This window comes from Helianthus annuus, chromosome 11 (genome assembly GCF_002127325.2).
Source record: "Helianthus annuus cultivar XRQ/B chromosome 11, HanXRQr2.0-SUNRISE, whole genome shotgun sequence".
Classification (NCBI taxonomy): Eukaryota; Viridiplantae; Streptophyta; class Magnoliopsida; order Asterales; family Asteraceae; genus Helianthus; species Helianthus annuus.
The window spans coordinates 127084201-127105826 of NC_035443.2; the positions used below are offsets into that span (position 1 = coordinate 127084201).

General features: G+C 37.6%; 1 long non-coding RNA gene across 1 annotated transcript; it reads right to left on the reverse strand.

Moving 5' to 3' along the window:
* Positions 1 to 2357: 2357 nt before the first annotated feature.
* On the reverse strand, positions 2358 to 19778 carry LOC118484273. Its single transcript, XR_004873147.1, has 2 exons — positions 19493 to 19778; positions 2358 to 2563 (listed from the first exon to the last, which is right to left on the reverse strand). It is a non-coding gene; the product is annotated as an uncharacterized LOC118484273 (long non-coding RNA).
* Positions 19779 to 21626: the final 1848 nt, after the last annotated feature.

Sequence of the window (21626 nt, forward strand, 5' to 3'; positions counted from 1 at the left end):
TTGACAGATAATGATTCCCCGCTAGGGAGAGGTACACGCATGATCTTCTCCTTGCAAAGTATGTCTGCTCCGTGTTTGGACAACCAGTCCATACCAATGACTATATCAAAACTACCAAGAGTGATATGGAGAAGATCAATGTCGAACACTTGACCCATAAGGTCGAGTTTACACCCTAAAAATACATGTGTGGCTTCTATCGACTTGCCATCAGCTAATTCCACTACATGCTTGTTCACAAGAGACCCAGGAGGCAATCCTAGCTGACGACTGAACCCCCAAGACACATAACTCCAGTCGGCACCAGAGTCAAATAACACAGAAGCAATAATACCATTAACAGAGAACGTACCAGTCACAACATGGCCATCGTTCCTTGCATCGCATGCCCCAATAGTGAATGCCCTATCGCAAGCGCCGTTCCCACCGTTATTCCCATTGTTGTTGTTTCCCGCATTGTTGTTGTTGTTCTGGCGATTACCCCCATTGTTATTGTTGGCATTCTGATTCAATTACGGACAATCCTTCTTGAAATGCCCTTCACTGCCGCACTGATAGCATCCCCTCTGATTACCCCGATTCTGCTGGGGTTGTTGCCTCTGTTGCTGTTGCTGAGGTTGTTGCTGTTGTTGCTTGGGATGTGGAGCTCTACAATCCTTCGCCATGTGACCCAGCTTGTCACACCTTTGACATGCCCTACTACACTGGCCATAGTAGTGAAAACCACACTTATTGCACTTTGGCTGCTTTCCTGCGTAATCGGAAGTCTGGCTGTGGTTCTAATTCTGATTAACCGAAGACGATTGACTAAAGTTGCAGCAGCTGTTGTTATCAGGATTCTTCTGCGATTGATTCGAGTTTGTTGTCGTATCTGTGTCGTTCCACTTACGCTTGTTATCTGTGGTGGTGGTGGTGGTAACCGTAGCAGCAGTGGTAGTAGCAGCAATACGGGGTGGCAGCGAGCCACACTCCACCTCCTGATCAGTAATCTTATGAGCCAATCTAATAATCCGGGGTAGGTCGTTAAGATTTGCTGCAGTGACTAACCCCTTAACTGATGGTGCCAATCCCTTAATGTAGACCTCGATTCTGCGAGGTGGTGGTCGGGATAGGTTAGGACACATGCTTGCCAGCTCATGAGACCGTTTCGTATAAGCTTTGATCTCAGATCCCTCCATCTTCAGATTATAATGCCCATTTTCCAACTTTTGCACTTCATCCCGAGGATAGTACTCCTCTCTCATCAGTTCCTTAAAATCATCCCAAGTAGTAGCGTTTGCCATCTCAATTCCCAGCATCTGTACTTGAGCATTCCACCAAGTCAAAGAACCGTCCTCCAAGGTGCCAGAAGCAAGCTTCACCCTGTCCCCCTCTGGACAGTTACACATAGCAAAAACGGATTCGGCTTTCTCGAACCAACGGAGCAGTCCCACGGGACCTTCAACTCCACTGAAAGTTTGAGGCTTGCAATCCATGAAGGTTTTGAACGTACACACAGGTGGATTGTTCTCGTTTTGATTCGCTTGGAGACCTAAGGACGAGAGAAAATACAGCACACGGGTAAGAATTAGGTACGCGACACAAGAATTGTGAATAATTGGCACATATCGTACCAGCTTGATAGGCTGCCAAAGCCTCAGCCACACGGGTGTTAATCAGATTTGTCAATTCAGCCTGAGTCATCGCAATGTGTCCACGTCCATGGCCTCGTCCACTCATGATTCTATATAAGAAGAGGGAACAAGTTTAAGAATCGGGATAAGGTAGGAGTCAAACCTCACGTTGACATCTACAAACTACAAAGTTTACACCAAACAACAGGGCGGAACCCTTCTCACACTCGTTAAGCCTCACTGGGACTCATATGCACCTCACGTTATTATTATGTGTGCAACCATAATAATAAGGCAATTTGCATGCTTATCTTAGTGCCTCTTAACTTGCGCTAAAAGTTTCCCCCACATTCAAATAGCAAAACGAAAGGCATTGCAGGATTAATAATCACAAAAGTCGAAGAGTGGTGTCACACTATCGAACTTCACTAAAACATGCAGCACAGGTAATCACATCATGGTATCTAGTATGTAGTTTCATGCAAGTCGTGAGTGTGTGATTACTAAACAAGCAATGCATAAAGTAAACAGAGGACGAACCTTGCAATCTGGAGCTGAGTGTCATGGTCGTTTCGATACTGTTTGGTTATAGTCTGGTTTTATGAAAACGTTTTAAAACCTAGTTCACTATAACAAGTGGCTTTGATACCAAACTGTCACACCCCCAAAAATACCACAAGCGGGAACCCCCGCGAGGCGTGTGATGTACCAGGATCTAGCCACCAATCACATTGAACCATAACATAGTATTAAATAAAAGATTCCATTTATTTCATAAAGTAAATCCAAACACAATAAAACAATCTGTTCAGCGGAAGCATAATGTAAATCGTTATTTCAAGTGTTCCAAAACAAGTGTGCAATAGTCATTAAACTTGTATCCAAGAGCCAGGAACCATGACCACTCCAGCACTCCCAGATAGCAAGTTCCCATCCATGAACATAAGGACCTGCAAGCATGCAGAAAAAATGTATCAGACAACGCTGGTGAGTTCACCGTTTGTTTTAACCATTTAATACCAAGTACTGTCTTATGATATGTTATGCTGATAATAACTCGATACCGTAGACGGCCCTTTTTGCCCTTCCCCAATGCTTTATCAAACATTGGTCATGATTTAAAGTTATTACTTCACGCCCGTCCTATCCAGGTACGTCGTGAGGGTGCCAAACCTAATAGCGCTATCAACTAATAACCCCGTTGCCCTACAAGCAACTTACCCGATAGTATGATGGGACTTAAGTGATAGAGAGTGAGTGTATTATCCAACATTAACGTTTACTGAAAACCGTTGCATATCCCCTGCAAGGATATGCGTTTGTGAAATCCGCCTCACATCCCTTACAAGGATGTGGGTATTGGAAAACTGCCTCATATCCCGTACAAGGATATGGGTTACGAAAATTTGTTTACAAGTTTTGTCAGTTTGATTGTTTCCACCGGATGCTTGTTTTGAGAGAAGTGAACTCACCTTGGTTTTCTCGGTATGATCTGTTACTTGTTCACACTTAGTTAGTCAAAGCCTATGGTGTTCATGTACACGTAATCAGTTTACATTCGCATTGCACATGTATAAGTTTATAATCGTAGTGTGCATTTAAAGAAACAGTCACTAAATAACACATAGCAGCTATCCAAGCCCATGAAAAACCATACTTCACATATGTGATTCATAGCAGCGCTTAACAGTTAATTGTGCCATCCATAAAAGCCAATTTATATTTCCTCAGTCATCACTAACATCATTAACAGGCAGTAACATAGTCATTTATTATCATGCACATTCTAAACCACAGTCTGATGATGGGGTTCCTTCCTAGCGACGAAACATCAAGGTTATTCGTCGGTATGTGTGTGACAAAACATTAGGTTGTTCGTCGTCATAGAGGTGACGAAACACTAGGGTGTTTCGTCGACATGATGTGTGACGAAACACTAAGGTGTTTCGTCGACTGGGTCCTTCGCCGCCATACAACAGTTTTCCAGATTCATATCCCTAAACAAGACAATTTCTTAACATCAACCAATCCGACTGCACAACAATATCGTGAACCCTTAACCCACCAATCACCAAACCTAGCCATGAACTCTATATTCCCAGATCAACGTCATGTACGTAATCATATCACATATTCATTTAATATTCATAAACAATTGATAACATATAATACAAATATCAACATGAATACAAATCATAGAGTTCTCATCCTGCAAGTTCTAGTCTAATTGATTAGCAATAAAACATCAAAACCCTAATTGTCATAGCATAAGAGTATGGTTTCTAACGAATCCCTATATTCACAGTAGATCACGACCATCACAAAACAATCATCAATCAATGCATCGAGCAGATCAAGTCGGGTAATCACATACTAACTGATTGTAAGATGAGACTGGGAATAGCTACGAGAGGAATGATGATTGCCGTCGAGTGCAAAGGATAGTCTAGGGTTTCGTTGGTTAATAACTTACGTATACAAATGCGCACACAAGCCAAATATAACCAAATCACACTTGGGCTTAACTAGGGCCGAAAGCCCATCTCGGCGAACAACTTGATGACGAAAAACCAATGGGTGACGAAACATCATTTTTCGTCGGGTCCATCTTTCGTCGAGCCCACATGTACCATTTTTCGTCGGGCAGACATTTTATCATAATATGTTTTTATTTAATGCTCAATCATTAAATCACCAAATTACTAACTTATATAGAAATCATTTTAAAATGATATACGCGATACAACGTACAGCGAAATGTAAAACAGGATTGCAAAACAAATGGCGCGTAAAGGAAAGGTCTTGGAATCTCGGGTTGTCACAGACCAACTTTAAGGAAATGGTTGAAAGAAAATTCTGTCCTCTTAATGAGAAGGAACAAATCGCCAATAAGTTCCTAAATCTTAAAATGACTGGAGTAGACTATAAAGGTTACACTATCATATTCTTTGAATATGCTAGGATAGTGCTAACCTTAGCCTCACCTGAACCAGTGTTAATCTCCTGTTATATTTGGGGATTAATTAGTGAGATTAGACACGTAGCTAAGGCAGCTAGACCGCAAACCATAAAAGAAGCAGTAAAACTAGCCAATACCTTGACTGATGAATTGGTGCGTACACAAGAGGAAAACCAGAGAAAGAACTTAGCTCAAAAGCTTTCCCAGGAATTTTGCTACAGTAATTCCAATCATGGGAAAGGTACAGGTTCTTCTGCACTCTACTGTAAGTATTGCAAAAGAAAGCATTCTGGAAGATGCTCTGTATATTGCAACTTTTCCAAAATATCTGAACACAAAGAAGAAGACTGCAGGAAGAAACCTAGTAATAGGATATGCTTCAATTGTGGAGAAACTGGGCACATCAAACCAACTGTCTGAAACTAGCTCTAGCAACAACCAAAAAGACTAAGATAACTGAAGCACCTAAGAAAAATGCCAGAGCATTTGTTCTGACAGCTGAGGAAGCCAAGATAATTCCGGATGTGATTGCCGGTACGTTCTTAGTTAATAATATATTTGCCAAAGTATTATTTGACTCTGGTGCAAACCAAAGTTTTATCAATACTTCTTTCTACAAACTTCTTGACCAACCCTTAGCCAAACTTCAACAAGATTTTCTGGTAGAGACAGCCAACGGAGAATCCATTAAGATAAATGAGATCTTGCAGGGAGCAAGAATAGAAATCCTGAAGCATCATTTCTTTGCTAACCTTTACCCAATGAATCTAGCCGGATTCAATGTTGTATTAGGAATGGATTGGTTGGTAGCCAATCGTGCCAGTATTTTATATGATCAAAAGACAGTACAATCACAACAGGTGAAAAGATCACAGTTAAAGGTTATAAGCCAACCAGATCGACAAAGTTCATCTCTGTGATGAATGCCGCAAGCTATGAAAGGAAAGGAGGAATAGCATATATGATTTATGTAATCATTAATACTAAAGGAAAAGAGTTAAAAGATATTCCTGTAATATCTAAATTCTCAGACGTTTTTCCAGAAGAGTTACCTGGATTACCGCCTGATAGAGAGGTTGAATTTAGGATTCACCTAATACAAGGAACGACACAGATTGCCAAAGCACCATATCGATTAGCACCAACGGAGATGCAGGAACTGAAGAAACAATTGGACGAACTTCTTGACAAAGGTTTTATACAACCAAGTTCATCACTGTGGGGAGCACCGGTTTTGTTCGGTAAGAAGAAAGACGGATCGATGCGTATGTGCATTGATTACCGAGAATTGAACAAGATTACGATTAAGAATTGGCACCCACTACCGAAAATCGATGATCTGTTCGATCAACTTCAAGGAGCTCGATTCTTTTCTAAGATCCTCTTACGCTCAGGATATCATTAATTGAAAGTACATGAAGAGGACATTCCTAAAACTGCTTTCCGAACAAGGTACGGTCATTATGAATTTACCATCATGCCATTTGGTTTAACCAATGCCCCAGCCGCATTTATGGACATGATGAATAGGATATGTAAACCATACTTGGATAAATTCATAATTATCTTTATAGATGATATTCTAATTTACTCTAAGAGTAAAGAGGAACATGCAGCGCATCTGCATACACTTCTGACCTTATTGAGAAAAGAGAAGCTTTATGCTAAATTCTCAAAATGTGAATTTTGGTTACAAGAAGTGCAATTCCTTGGACATCTGGTTAATCATGAAGGAATTCATGTGGATCCGACAAAGATCGAGGCAATTACTAAGTGGAAAGTCCCTGAATCGCCAACAAAAGTAAGAAGTTTTCTTGGACTGGCAGGATATTATAGACGGTTTATCCGAGATTTCTCCAGAATAGCCATTCCATTAACCAAACTGACCTGCAAATCAGTTAAGTTTGAATGGGGACCAAAACAGAAAGAAGCTTTTAAGATTCTTAAGAAAAGGTTAACCAACACACCCATACTCACATTATCAGAAGGAACTGAGGACTTTATAGTCTATTGTGATGCGTCTAAGTTAGGATATGGATGTGTGTTGATGCAATGTCAAAAGGTTATAGCTTACGCCTCCAGACAACTTAAGAAACATGAAGAGAATTATACAACCCATGATCTAGAGTTAGGAGCCATAGTATTTGCCCTTAAGATTTGGAGACACTATTTATATGAAAATAAATTCGTTGTCTTCACCGATCATAAGAGTTTAAGGTATATTTTAGGGCAAAAAGAATTAAATATGAGACAGAGACGCTGGATGGAAGTTCTTAGTGATTATGATTGTGATATCCAATATCATTCTGGGAAAGCTAATGTAGTAGCTGATGCTTTAAGTCGAAAATATCATGAAAAGCCGAAACGAGTATGTTCTCTCAGGATAATTCTACAAGTAGATTTAAATGAGCAAATTAGAAAGGTACAGGAAACAACAATCAAGGAAGATGCTGAAAGTTTAAAAGGAATGATTAAGGAATTAGAACAAGGAACAAATGGAATTTGGAAGTTCCATAAGAAAAGGATGTGGATACCTAAACAAGGAAACCTACGCCATAGAATTCTAGAAGAAGCTCATAAGTCTAAGTATAAGATACATCCCAGAAGTGATAAGATGTATCAAGATCTAAGAAAGAATTTCTTGTGGACAGGAATGAAAAAGGATATAGCAAACTACGTTGCTAAATGTCTAACTTGTTCACAAGTTAAAGCTGAACATCAGAAACCCTCAGGATTATTGCAACAATTAGAGATGCCAATATGGAAATGGGAATTGATAACAATGGACTTTGTTACCAAATTACCCAAGACAAGAAAAGGAAATGATACAATCTGGGTGATTGTTGACAGATTGACCAAATCTGGTCATTTCTTACCGATGTGTAGGATCGTGTATCGACCCGAATGAGTCGTTCAGAGGAGTTTGAAACAGTTTCAGGTGCAGAAAACAAGAAACTGAGTACGAAACAGCTTGAGATACACTTTAAACAGTGATTGTATTGATATAACATGGATTACAGCTCAAATCTCACACCGGCAGCACCTCGGTATGGAAATCACGAAATGTCACCACCACTACTACTGATTTCGCTCGGACACTATATATAGGACACTTGATTCCGCTTCAAAACAGTTCAAGCGGAACCTTCACTCAAGCAAAATCACCATTTAACATCTCGAGCGAAATAACAGTTCTTGATTTCGCTTAAAAGTGCAACATCCACTTTCAAGCGGAATCACCCTCTAAAACATGTAATTCTGCTATTTTCTTGTAAAACGTGCCCTGATCTAACCTATCTAGCATAAGACTCGATACAAGACGAAGTCAACAGATGCATGCACTAACAGACTCCCCCTCAGATGTTGACGAGTCTCACGTATCGAGTCTTTGCAACTTCAATCTTGATCCGTCTCTGGGCTTCACTTTCTTTATCAGCATCAACAGACTCCCCCTAATAATGTGCTGGAATTCTTTAAGTTCATCAGCATCATCTGCTTCAGGATCGTAATCTGGCTCATATCCCAAGATCACCTACCTCTATTCTTCAATTTAGAGTTCTTAGGCATCGGAATCCTGACTTTCACCAGTTCAAGATTGTTGCCTGGCTCAAACTTTGTTCAACGAGTTCTCAGGTACCGAAACCTGGCTCTCTATAAACACAAGCTTCTCAGGATCAATCAACATGGCTTTTCTATACTCAAACATTCTTTGATGTTGTTCCAAGATCGTAACCTGGCTCACGTTCTGCTCAAGTTATCTGCACAAACTTTCACCTGCATTGTCTCTTCCTTAAAGTAAATTTCACACATTTACATATTTCAAATGTAGAGGCATGCACTAATTCAGACTCCCTCTCAAAATTAAATCCATAATCTTAATGAACCGCTTGTAAAAATGATTAACACATTTGATTTCAACCATATACTCCCCCTCACTACATGACATCATGTTTAGCACTTAGAACTTTGAAAATCAGCTCTTCAACACCAGTTGTCAAAAATCTTTTTGAATTTTTCAAAATTTATACTAAAACACACAAAAAATTTTTTAATAAAATGAAACAATGTAGTAAAGAAATATTTACAGACAATAATTTTGTGAGTTTGTGGAAGAGGATCATATCAGTTTCTGAGACATATCACCAACACCATTAAGCTTGATTTCATTTTAAGTTCTAAATAATTCACCTAGATTGTCAGTATATAGGTCCATTTAAATTTTCACATAAAGTTCAACTGTTCCGAGATACGATATTAATGTCTTAAGCACTTAAACTTATTCGCGTGTCCCACTATTTGAATATACTCATGTATCCAGATCCCAATATTCAGTCTTACAGGTGAGTATACCACATATGATATCTGTAAAGGGGTTATATTGCGAGGGCCGTGAGAGCTCAGGTCGATACTTCCGTATACGCAAAGAGATGATGGCTTCGACTTTTGGTGTGTCCCCTTTAGAGGATCTTTTCTTCAACAGCAATGATTATCAATTTTATTGTATAATCACTTTGCTGGGGGCGAGCTTATATTACAAAGCATTTGCAGAAAGTATTATACAAGGACTAGGTCAGAATTTCCATTCAGCAAAAGTCCCGGTATAATACCCCCAGATATCACTGAGTATAAAGACCTAGTATCTCAGAAAGAGGGATCTTTCAAAAAAGATTTCAGGGGTTACCTATATATCCAAGAAATGTTACCCACGAAATAAGCAAGTTTGAAAATTTAGGTTTATATCTCGTCACAATTTACTAAATGTACAAAAACCTACTGGCATATCATCAGTGAGATTGTTTATCACATTTTATCTTTCCATTTCTTTAGCATGTTGTGATAGTCCACTGATTTACTATCATTTCCTCTTTTTACAACAAAACTCATTTTTGAAATTTATCATGTTTTTGACTTTTTCAAATTTTCTAATGTTTTTGGATTTTCTGAAATTTTCTTACTCCCCCTAAAATGCAAACACATTTAAAGAAATTTGAAAACAAACTATACAGAAAATTGACAACCGATATCAAATCGCCTCAATTCGCCATCCACTAGGCATAAACAATCAGAACTCCCCCTACCAACAAACTATTTTCTCATTATGATTTCAAAACACTTAAGTTTGTTTTAATCAAAATGATTTTTCCGGAAAATAAGTTTGTTTTTACCACTTGTAGGTTTGATAAAAAAAAACCACTTGTAGGGATTGGTTTATCATCTTGTCCATTCAACCACTTGTATCAGGATTACATCAAGTTCAAACTAATGACCTTGAGTAATCCCTTTGTCAGAATTAACTTCTTACCACTTATAAGAATATCCAAAACATTTAACCATATGTAGGAATAAAACATCTACACAAACCATTTTACCAATCAGGATGCCGATTCCTGCTTCGCACTTACCAACCTGGAAGCTCCGGCATAGTCCATCACCTGTAAAATTTCAAAAATTTCAAATTTTTCACCAAAAACAATCATAACAAGAATGATGCCGATTCCTGATCCACGATTACAAACTTGGGATCTCCGGCATGTCCAGATTTTCAAGGAAAGAGAATTTCCACCCAAGTCTTACCAACCTTGGGTGTTTACAACTCTTGTTCAGTAGGGTTATAGTTTGCTTTCTTTGTTGCATAGAAACCTTTAACCCCTTTAACTTTCCCATCAATCATTTTCGCAAAAATTTTCTTAACATTCCCATTGAATGCTTTCTTAATATGAAAATCCTTCTAATCAGAAAAGAATTGATTTGAGATCTCAACATTTCCAACTTTTTGCTTAATTTTTTCAAACTTCAAAGATGGAATTTCAACATCATCTTTTGAAGACACAGATTTTTCTCCTTTAACCTCAAATTGTGGCTCCACTGATTTTGTGGAATCAGATTCATCGTCGACCTTCTCATCACCCTTCTTAACAACCCACATTTGGTTATCTTTGGCTTTCTTTTTGTAAAAATTTTTCTTTGAGCACTCACCAACTTCATGAATAGAATTTTCAAAAGTTTTGAAAGCTTCAGTTGGTGGTTCAACATCGACAACTTTTTCTTTCAATTTTTTAGAAACTCCCTGTTTTGGTTTTTGCCATTTGAGAACAAGTTGATGCAATGCGACCAGTTTCATTGCATGTGAAACAAGTTCGAGTCTCTTTTTGATGAAACACTCCAGTTCCTATCCTTTTCTTTTCAGCAAGAAACTCCTGGTTTGATTGTTTCCAGAATGGTTTCTTCTGTTCTTCTTCTGCACATCCACCTGAAATAAATTTTGTGTTTGTTTTAGAATTTTTCTCATTTTTATAATTTTCTGGTGGAATAAAACCAGAACCAGAATTGTAACCATTTTTCTTGTTTAATCGTTGTTGAACTCTTGAAGTGTATTTTTTAGGTTTTCTAGTAAGATTTAAATCTTTTATTTCAGAAATATTAATTTCTGTCATTTTGAAAACCTTTTTGATCATTTCAAGACGAACACTTCTTATTGGAAACTCTTTGTTAAAATATAATTTGTCAGAATCATTCAAAGTATAAACTACTTCGAATGTTTCATCATTCAAATTCGATTTTGATAACAAAAACTCTTTACTGTAAACCCATTTAATCATCGGTTTTGAACTGTTGACTGACGAACTTGACCCTCCAGACTCAGATTTTGACTCAGACTCCTCATCAGTATCCAACACCTGATCGACCACCTTTTTGATTAACTCATACTCATGATCAGTGTCAGATGATGTAAAAGTGACGTCAATGTTTTCTGGTAATTCATCAGTTGTAGCAGATTTTTAACTTTATATTGACTACTTTTTCAACTTGCTCCTCATTTGGCTTTCTGGGAAAATACCCTTCCCAAATCGGAGGCGGACACTTGTTATAGCTAACAGTCGGTTTCTTACTAGTATCCTTCTTCTTAGGCTTGTCATCTTTGAATGCTTCGAAACCTGCAACAGTCGGATAAATGCGATCAATAAGATAATCATAACTAGAATAACTTTGTAACAGTTGTCTGATTCTCTCATTCTCAATTTTCTCCTTTTCCAACTCTTGCTTCAGCTCAGCATTTTCTTCAATATAATGATTGATTGCTTTTTGCTTCGTCATCATTGTAGCGTTCATCATCGTTAAAGCATTTTCTCTTTCAGAGTTTGTCTTTTGAAGACCTGTTACTGTTCTGTTCAAAACATCATAAGATTCCTTCACATAGTTAAGATTGAACAGTAATTGCTCTTTCATCTTCTCATACTCAGCCAACTTTTCATCTTTTGCTGCACATTCTTTGCAAGGTTCAAGACACTTTGTGCATGGCTTGATGACTTCCACAATTTTTTCTACCTCAACGACTTTTTCTACTTCAACAACTTTTTCATTTTCTTCAACTACTCTTTTGATTGTTTGAAACACTTATTTAGCAAATTAAACTTTATCATTAAAATCAGAATCTTCTTCTTGATTCATACTTTCACATTTCTTTTCTGTTTCAACAATCTCCTCAGCAACACTTTTAACTTCTTCATTTTGAACAATCTCTTCCTTTTGAACAACACTGTCTGTCTTCATTTGCTTTTGCTCTTTTGCTGCTCGTTTTTCCTTTAGCTTTTCCAGACGATCTGCAAAATAAAAATGAAAACTTTCAGGAGAGAGATGAGATTTTGCAATGTTAATATGTTTTTCTTCTTCATCATCACTGCTGTCATCAGTTGGAGATTTATCAAACTCTACTGATTTGTCAGAACAGTCATCCGAAGAACCAGAATCAGATGGTGTTTGATCAAAAACAACTTCTCTTTCAGAACTCTCATCTGAAATCTGTGAGCTCTCTTCTGATGAAACAGACTTCTCCTCATCATTCTTCACAGTTTCACCAATTGATCTCATCCAATCGGTAAACATATCTGGTTCTTTCACAATCTTTGCAATGAAAGCTTTGAAATCTCCTTTTTCATCTGTAAACATATCCCAACTAAAACCTTCTGGTAGCCTTTCATCATCCTGAAAGTTCCAGTTAAAGTTTTCTTGATTTCCCAGACATGCTCTTTTTGAATCCTCTATCACTTTGCTACCATGAGCCACTTGTGGTTCTTGTTGTTGTTGTTGACCAACCTGTTGATAAATGGCTTTCTGGTAGTAGTCATCTTTTCCGAATGGATTCTTCACATCACTAGCTTCTCTGTTCTTGCATTCCCTCTTGAAATGACCTTTCTCCCTGCATCGAAAACAAATAACTTTAGATTTATCAAAACCTAAAGTAGATACATGTGCATCAAGAAAGTCATTTCTTCCAGTAATCAATTTGAACTTTTCAGCTCTTCTAAGGACACTAGCTAGACACCATTTGATGTCCATTAGTTCCATTTCTTCGGCGTATATCTATTGTAATCCTCCTTTGTAAGCATAGGATTCCCGATCCTTCCTGCAACCAAACCTTCATAAGATAGTAGCACAGAACCAAGTAGAGCCATGTGGTCTTTTGCAACCTCTTCAGAAAAACTTTGACCATCTGGAAGATTCAAGGCAATGTCGCACTGTATCACATAACCATTTCCACTTTTGGTACTTTGAGAACTGAAACTTGAAGTTGTATCTTTAGGATTAACACTTGGATATGAAGAGAATCCACTGCTTTTGTTTGAACTTTGGTCAACTTTTTCAGATGAATCTCCAGCACTAAAAGCAGTTTGGATTTTTGGGCTTCTTTCAACTTCTGGAACACTGCCTTTGTAGTACATTTTCACGTCTTGTTGACCACTCGGACTGTTCATCCTTGCAATCTTTTGTTGTTCCAAATCTTGACCTTCAATTTTCTCGATGAACTGAGAAATTGTCAACCCATCATATACCCCAGTGTTCTTCAGGATCATCAAATATGTACCCCACTCTTTTTGCGGTAACGCATCAGCTAACTTGTCTACCCACTCTTCACGATCTTTTGTTATACTTAGCATCGACATGGATCACACTAAGTGGCAATATCGTTCAATCAGCTTCTTTGTATCTTCTTCGGGCAAACTCGTGAATAAATCAAACTCTTTGTTAAGCAGTGCCTTTTTACTCTTGATCATGTTCTCACTACCCTCAAAATTGATTCAAAGAGCATCCCAAATTGACTTTGATGTTTTGTCATGTTGAAGTAACACAAAGATGTCTTCTTTGATGGCTTGCTGAAGAAGACTGATCATCATCTTTTCAGCTTTGTACATGTCCCGTTCTTGGTCACGAAATTCAGAAATTGTTTTCTTAACTTGCAAATCAGTACGTGGCAACACATACTTCTTCAGAATACACTCCCATGATCTCAAATGATTGGCCTATACACAGTTTTCAAATATGTCCTTCCACCCGTAATATTCCTCAATGCTCATTAGCTTTGGGGGCTTTTGTAAAGTTCCGGTCTCGTTTTCCAAGTTCATGTTCTGAGCAATGGAAGCCGGAGTAGTCGGAGTAGCAAACGCGTTGTAGAAATCGTTATCCATGATTCTTGTACAAGCGAAATAACAAACTGAACACACTAATCTTCTGATTTCGCTTGAAACTCAAGCAAAATAAGAACAACTTGGAGCGGAATCAAGTTTCAGGCGAAATTACTGATTTCGCTTGAAATATTTTCAAGCGAAATAAGATACTTGGAGCGGAATCACAGATCTCTTGAAGCGGAATCACTGCCTTAGAAGCGAAATATGAGATTTCGCTTGAAAATACAAGCGAACAAGTCCAATCTCAAGCGGAATCACAAGATGGTCCTTTCAAGCGGAACCACTTCGAACATCAATTTTACCCATTTTTAGTTCGAATTTTAGCATAAAACTTTCAAGGGTTTATTATCTTGTAGTTTAACACATTCTGTGAAAATTTGATCCAATTTTAACCGTGAAATCTTGAAATTTTGAAAGAAGGTGTAGAAAAACAGATTTTTCCAAGCTAAATCGTATAGAACTCCTCCTCCTGTGCTCTGATACCACTTGTAGGATCGTGTATCGACCCGAACGAGTCGTTCAGAGGAGTTTGAAACAGTTTAAGGTGCGGAAAACAAGAAACTGAGTACGAAACAGCTTGAGATACACTTTAAACACTGATTGTATTGATATAACACGGATTACAGCTCAAATCTCACACCGGCAGCACCTCGGTATGGAAATCACGAAATGTCACCACCACTACTACTAATTTCGCTCGGACACTATATATAGGACACTTGATTCCGCTTGAAAACAGTTCAAGCGGAACCTTCACTCAAGCGAAATCACCATTTAACGTCTCGAGCGAAATAACAGTTCTTGATTTCGCTTAAAAGTGCAACATCCACTTTCAAGCGGAATCACCCTCTAAAACATGTAATTCTGCTATTTTCTTGTAAAACGTGCCCTGATCTAACCTATCTAGCATAAGACTCGATACAAGACGAAGTCGACAGATGCATGCACTAACACGATGAAGGAAACTTTCATTATGGAACAATTAGCCAAGCTATTTGCAAATGAAATAGTTTCATTACATGGAATTCCTTTATCTATTGTATCCGATAGAGATAGCCGTTTTACTTCTCATTTTGGACAAATTTCCAAAAAGCAATGGGAACCAGGTTAAATCTAAGCACATCTTATCATCCACAAACGTACGGACAAAGCAAAAGGACAATGCAAATAATGGAAGATATGCTTAGAGCCTGTGTAATTGATTTCGGAGGAAATTGGGACGACCATTTACCATTAATAGAATTTTCCTATAATAACAACTATCATACTAGCATTAATGTTGCACCATTTGAAGCACTTTGTGGACAAAAGTGCAGAACTCCAGTCTGTTGGGCAGAAATTGGAGAAAATCAATTATCTGGACCAGAGATAGTGCAAGAAACAACAGATAAGATAATTCAAGTCAAGGAAAGACTAAAAGCAGCACGAGATCGTCAAAAGAGTTATGCAAATAACAGACGAAAACCTTTAGAATTTCAAGTAGGAGATAAAGTATTATTAAAAATTTCTCCATGGAAAAGAATAGTCAGATTCTTTAAAAGAGGAAAACTAAGCCCCAGGTATGTTGGACCTTTTGAGATTATTAGAAGAATAGGACCCATAGCCTATCAGCTACAACTGCCAGAGGAAATGGCAGGAATACATGATGTGTTTCATGTATGTAATCTCAAAAAGTGTTTAGCAGACGAATCATTAGTGATACCTTTTAAAGACATAGAGGTAAATGAGAAACTTAAGTTTATTGAGAAACCCATTCAGATTGAAGATAGAAAGATCAAGAATCTCAAACACAAGAGACAAGTTCTGGTTAAAGTGAAATGGGATTCCAAAAGAGGACCAGAATACACTTGGGAACTCGAATCAAAAATGCAAAGGAAATATCCACACCTGTTCCAATAGACCTCGAGGACGAGATATAAAATAAGGTGGGGAGGATATAACAACCTTTATAGAACCCTTAACGTAACCCTAAATGTCCTAAAATATACCCCGTACGTGAGAAACGAGCCCGAAATACCCTTATATTTATAAAAATCAAGAAAACGAAATTTGGGAGTCGCTCACCGGGCAAGACCTCCTTGGCTAAAGTCCTCGCGGGCCGTGAGTGACTTTGTTTGTCGGACAAGGCATTGCGCCACGTGTCCCGAAGCGTGTCAAGCCTACACCCCTGATTCGACAACGCTAGAGCCTAATCTAACCTTGTCGTGGGCCGTGAAAGATTGAGAGAAGGGCTTCGCGGGCCGCGAGCCGCCTCCGATCAGGCCTATAAATAGAGGTCGACGGCTCATTTGTTCAGTCGTTTAAATTCTGAATTCTCTCTCAAATTCTCTAATAGTAGAAATTAAACCCGGGCATAATACCCCTCTAAAAGCGAAGCTCTGCCTCGTTGTAAGTATTATAACCCTGCTGTTACCCTACACGATCCATTTAGGGCTCCGTAATGCATGTCAAGGCTCTGCCTGACTCAGTCGTTGGAGTTCTGTCTCGTGTTACACCCGATTAATTTAGGATTCCGTAATGCATGTCAAGGCTCCGCCTGACTCAATCATTGGAATTCTGTCTCGAGTTGTACGGTTAATGTGATTTGGGTTATTTTACTAACACATGTGCATTGTTTAATTTTAATAGATAATAACCAGGAGATTCCAAGGAAGCTTTAGTTTTACCTAAGTAAACAATGTGAGTACATCTTACTTTTTTGTCACCTTTTTGTAAATTGTTTTTACAAAACCTCAAATGTTTTAAAATATAATTAACAGTGATTGAGTCTATGTATTCTACAATTACTGCCGGTATGTTGGGGTTTTGTATATAAAATGTGAAAGACGTTACCATTGGACAAAGAGTTAGCCAATGAGTAATATGACCCACAACTCAGGTGTTGATAGTACTGAATGAGTAATTGTGTAGATATAAACATTGTAATCGCTCTCAATACTGTGAAATTGTAAAACAATTTTGATTAAACTGGGATGCACTTGCCAGTATTTCTTGCTGATAAAATCTTTTAAAACGCGTTTCAGGTAACAAAATGTGAAAGCAAATAGAAGCCAGCTGGAGAGCACTGAAGGCTTGGAAAAGTGACTATAAAAGTTGCCTAAATAAGAAGGAATTTTTTTCAATAATTAGGGTTTATCCCTACCAATGTATTTTCAAATGAACTTGGGTTTTATCCCCATGATTTGTTATAAAAAGTTTCGCGTTTAAACTCTGATAAAAATATTTCCTAACTACGCTCCTGATGTATTCCGCTGCCAAATTAATAAACACCGATACCACTGATCTAGATCTCGCAGCGCCCGCTACCGGGATAGGGGTCGCGGGCTGCGACAATAGGTGTATTATAATATAGTATACTATCGTATAGTATCGTATAGTATAGTTATAGTATTTCTCCAACATAGACCATTAGGTGTAGTATAGGTCTATAGGTCTTGTATAGTCCTTTCTATAAAGAAATTTTAACATTTGCCATTTCACAAATCATCTCAGCGAGCTTCTCAAAACTGAATATGAACTCAACGAGTCGCCAATGGATAAGTTTTGAAAACCCATCCTGAACCATTCTTTTTTAATTCAAAGCCCATCCTGACCCATTCTCTTTTTTGCTGTTTTTGAAAATTACCCATCTTGACCCCCTAATATTATTAAGTTAACCCAAATCAACCCATTATTTTATATTCAAAGCCCAAATCAACCCACTTACACATGTGGGTTGGGATTGTCGGGTCTGGTCACAAGGGATGGGTTAGGTTTGGTTGACCCATTTGAGATAAAAATTAACCCAAATTAACCTAATGCCCAAATACATGAATTAAAATTGTCACATCTATGATTTATCTTCTTTTCAGTAGTGCATCTACTTTGTTATAAGAAAAACATATATAATCAAGCTATTTATCCCATGTAACTAAATAGTAACATTCATCGACCACAAGAAGAAAGTTTTAGCTTTTAAACTGATTAGTGATTTTAACCAAAAAGAAAATACATTTTCTTTTCAACAAGTCTACCAAACACTGAATGTGTTTTCACAACAATGGTTTTATCTTGGTCTTCAGTACCAAAATCTTTACTGCCATCCTTTTTTTATCACAAGATTTAAACAAGATGATATGTTCAAGGCTTCAAGCATACACATTTTTGGCTCATAATAAGTAATTATATTAAACAGAAGCAGAGAATAAAGAATTGTGAAAGCGTACCCGGTTTTCGAGTCAAGAGTTATGGTGTTTCTGTCTACTTTTTATCTCTAGAACATTTTAGCAGACGCTTCCTACCTTTAGTGTTATTATCAAAATGTTCAATACATGTGTTTTGAGCACTGATTGGTTCTTTAATGTGACTTCACAAAGTGCACTATTACTACACAACTTGGAAATCTCGAAAAAGATTATTACTAAAACCAAATAAGAAGGGTGATGCTAAAGGGGCATATGCATTAATGATTAAAAGCATAGATTTAGCTAAGGACATAGTCATTCACGATTAAAAACAATGGCAGTATAAAAACAATTAGAGTATGTTGTATCTAGTGAACTTGTACGTAAAGAGGCCACACATACCGGTTTTGTTAATTGTGTACATGTTGGCTCAAGTTGATAGTGACTAGGGGTGCTTGAGCTCGGTTAACTTATGAGAGATCGGGCTCGAGCTCGGCTCAATTAGAGCTTTGTTTTCAAAGCTCGAGCTCGGCTCATTTATTATCTATTAGTTAGTATATTAAATGAAAATAATATAAATAATAGACTTTTTAGGCTCGTGAGTTCAATAAGTGAAGCTCGGGCTCGTTTACTAAATAACCTTATTTTTAGGTTCGAGGTCGGCTTGTTAACAAGTTTAAATAAGCTTGGCTCGACTCGGCTCGTTTACACTAAGGCTCGATGAGCCTAACGAGCTTCACATGCGAGGCTCAAGCTCGGGCTCGATAAACAAACGAGCTTTGTTTTAGGCTCAAGCTCGGCTCGGGCTTGATAAGGCTCGGCTCGTTTCGAGCTTTTTATCGAGCCGATCTCGAGTAGCTCGCGAGCCGCTCGGCTCGTTTGCACCCCTAATAATGACATTAATAAACTAGAATCATTTGAAATGGTGGTGATTAACCAACACTGAAAAGAAGACATACAATTAGCTAAATCATGTTGGATCAAGTTGATAGTGACATTAATAAAATAGCATCATATGAATTGATGGAATTTTCATATTGGAAAAACCATCACCAAACATGTTATCATCAACTACAGATAATAACCAAGTTATCTGCACAATGGTGAATAAAACTAGAGGTAAAAACTAACACATACATTTCATCAAACACTTGGTAGGCATTTAATCTAAACATCACCAATTACATACATTATCTTATACTAAACCCAAAGTTAAAGCACAGATCAAGATTCATCATATATTCTAGCACTCATGGTAAGACACAAAGGTTGGAATGCAGAGTAAAAAAATACCTTCAAAGTGGCATAACTTCAAATTGCAATAGTGTTGAACAAAAGAGTGCAAATTAAAGTTCAACTGATTGCAAATTTATCCATAGAAAGTTCCCTTGGGTTGAACTGCTATGAAATTTTGGGGCTGGTTCATCTGATGGTGCGGTGGAGAGGGATTTTGATGAAGCGGGATTAGGAGTGAGTTTAGGGTTAGGGATTTTGAGAAAGTGGGATAACTAAAGCGGGGAAGGTATTTTGGAATAAATTGAGAATTAAGTGGGGAAAATGGATGAACTGCTATGAAATTTTGGGAGGCAACTAAATTTTTTTTTAAAAACCCTAATATTTGAGACGTAGAGGGACTCGGTCAAATTAGATTTTCAAGTTGCTACCACAAATCCGGTCACAATTTAATGTGTTTTTCATTTAATTAACTTTTTTATTGGTTTTTATCATGTTTCCTACCAATTTACTACCGAAAATTTAAGGTAGCAAATTTTGCCACCATTTTGTTACCGAATATGGGTTGTAGGTGACCTTTTTAAATTTTGGTGGCATATCGGTTGCAAATTTTGCCACTTGTTTTCTTGGTGGCAAATTTTGGTCACAATTGCCCAATTTTGTAGTAGTGGTATAGGTGTAGTACCATATTCTATCGTATAGCGTAGTGTAGCATAAGTCTCCTATAGGCCTCGTATAGGCCTATATGTGTAGTATCGTATAATATAGGTTTATACGGGACCTATGTTACACCATACCTATAGGTTTATACAAGGCCAATACAGGATCTACACTACACCATACCACACCACACCTATACGAGACTTAAGTTATACTACACTATATGATATGATATGATATGATATGATACGATACTACATCTCTGGGCCAATACGGGACCTATACTACACCTATACAACAATACGATAGGTCTAGTATCGTATAAAAATGATTAATATCGTAAAAAAATGTTCGTAAAAAACATATTTTTTTATTTATTTAAAAAAAACTTATTTTATTATAAAACTTTGCTAAAATTATTAATATTGTATAAAATATTAAAAAAAAACCTTATATATGGCCCTGTATAGGCCTATACACGGCGTATAGGTGCTGCCAGACCAAAACTGATACCAGTAAAACACTGATTTTTATGCAACTCTATACGTCGGTACAGTTCTGTATGTGGTGTACATAAACCTTAAAGTGTGCAAAAAAGCACATTTAATGTGCCAATAGTTTTAGCCTTTTTCTAAACCATGAAATATAACTCCATTTTACACATAGTGAAATGCCAACCGGAATATTGTTTGCGATTTTTTTACTGGTTCGAGTATATTTCTTATATTTTTACAGAATTAAAAAAAAAGTGGGTTCTTACAAAATGAGGTGTCAGGTTCAAATTTTAACCAGAAGTCGGTTGAGTTTTTTTTTTTTTTTTTGGGGGGGGGTAAAATGGTGTGTTTTGGCGGATGGTTTTGGCACGCATACGGTGGAGATTGAAAAAAATATATTTGAAGAATAGGTGTTATGCTTGTCGTACAAACGGATTGTTAGGCTTGTTTGTCTAATTCGCTTGTACTACAAGCGAATTATGTTAAAAAGCATTTTTGCGGTGACCGGACGTTTGCAGGAGTTGAAGAAGACGCTAGAAAAATCATTTACATAAAATATGTCTCTTCAATCACGTAATCAAAATTCAATCAACACAGAATATAAAACCTATAGCGATAGTCGATCAATCTAACACACGGTTCAGATAAACAAGCACGATTGGTAACATCTTACGCCATCCTAAAAATCATTTACGTAATATGTTTCTCTTCAATCGCGTTTCAAAGTTCAATCAACACCAAATGTAGAATAGTTAGAGAAAACAATCAACTTCATCTTGTCCTCCGGCAATGTCTCTGCCATCTTCTTCAACATTTGCAAACTCCAGCGAACGTCCAATCATCAAACCCGGTGACCTGTACTTTCTTAGGCGAATGAATGCATTTTAACATATTATAGTACAATCGGATTAGACCAACAAGTCCGACAATCCACTTGTACGACAACCATAACACCCATTCTACAAAATTATTTTCAACCTCCACCGATCATATGTCAAGACCATCAGCCCCCAAAACACCATTTTACCAAGAAAACTCAG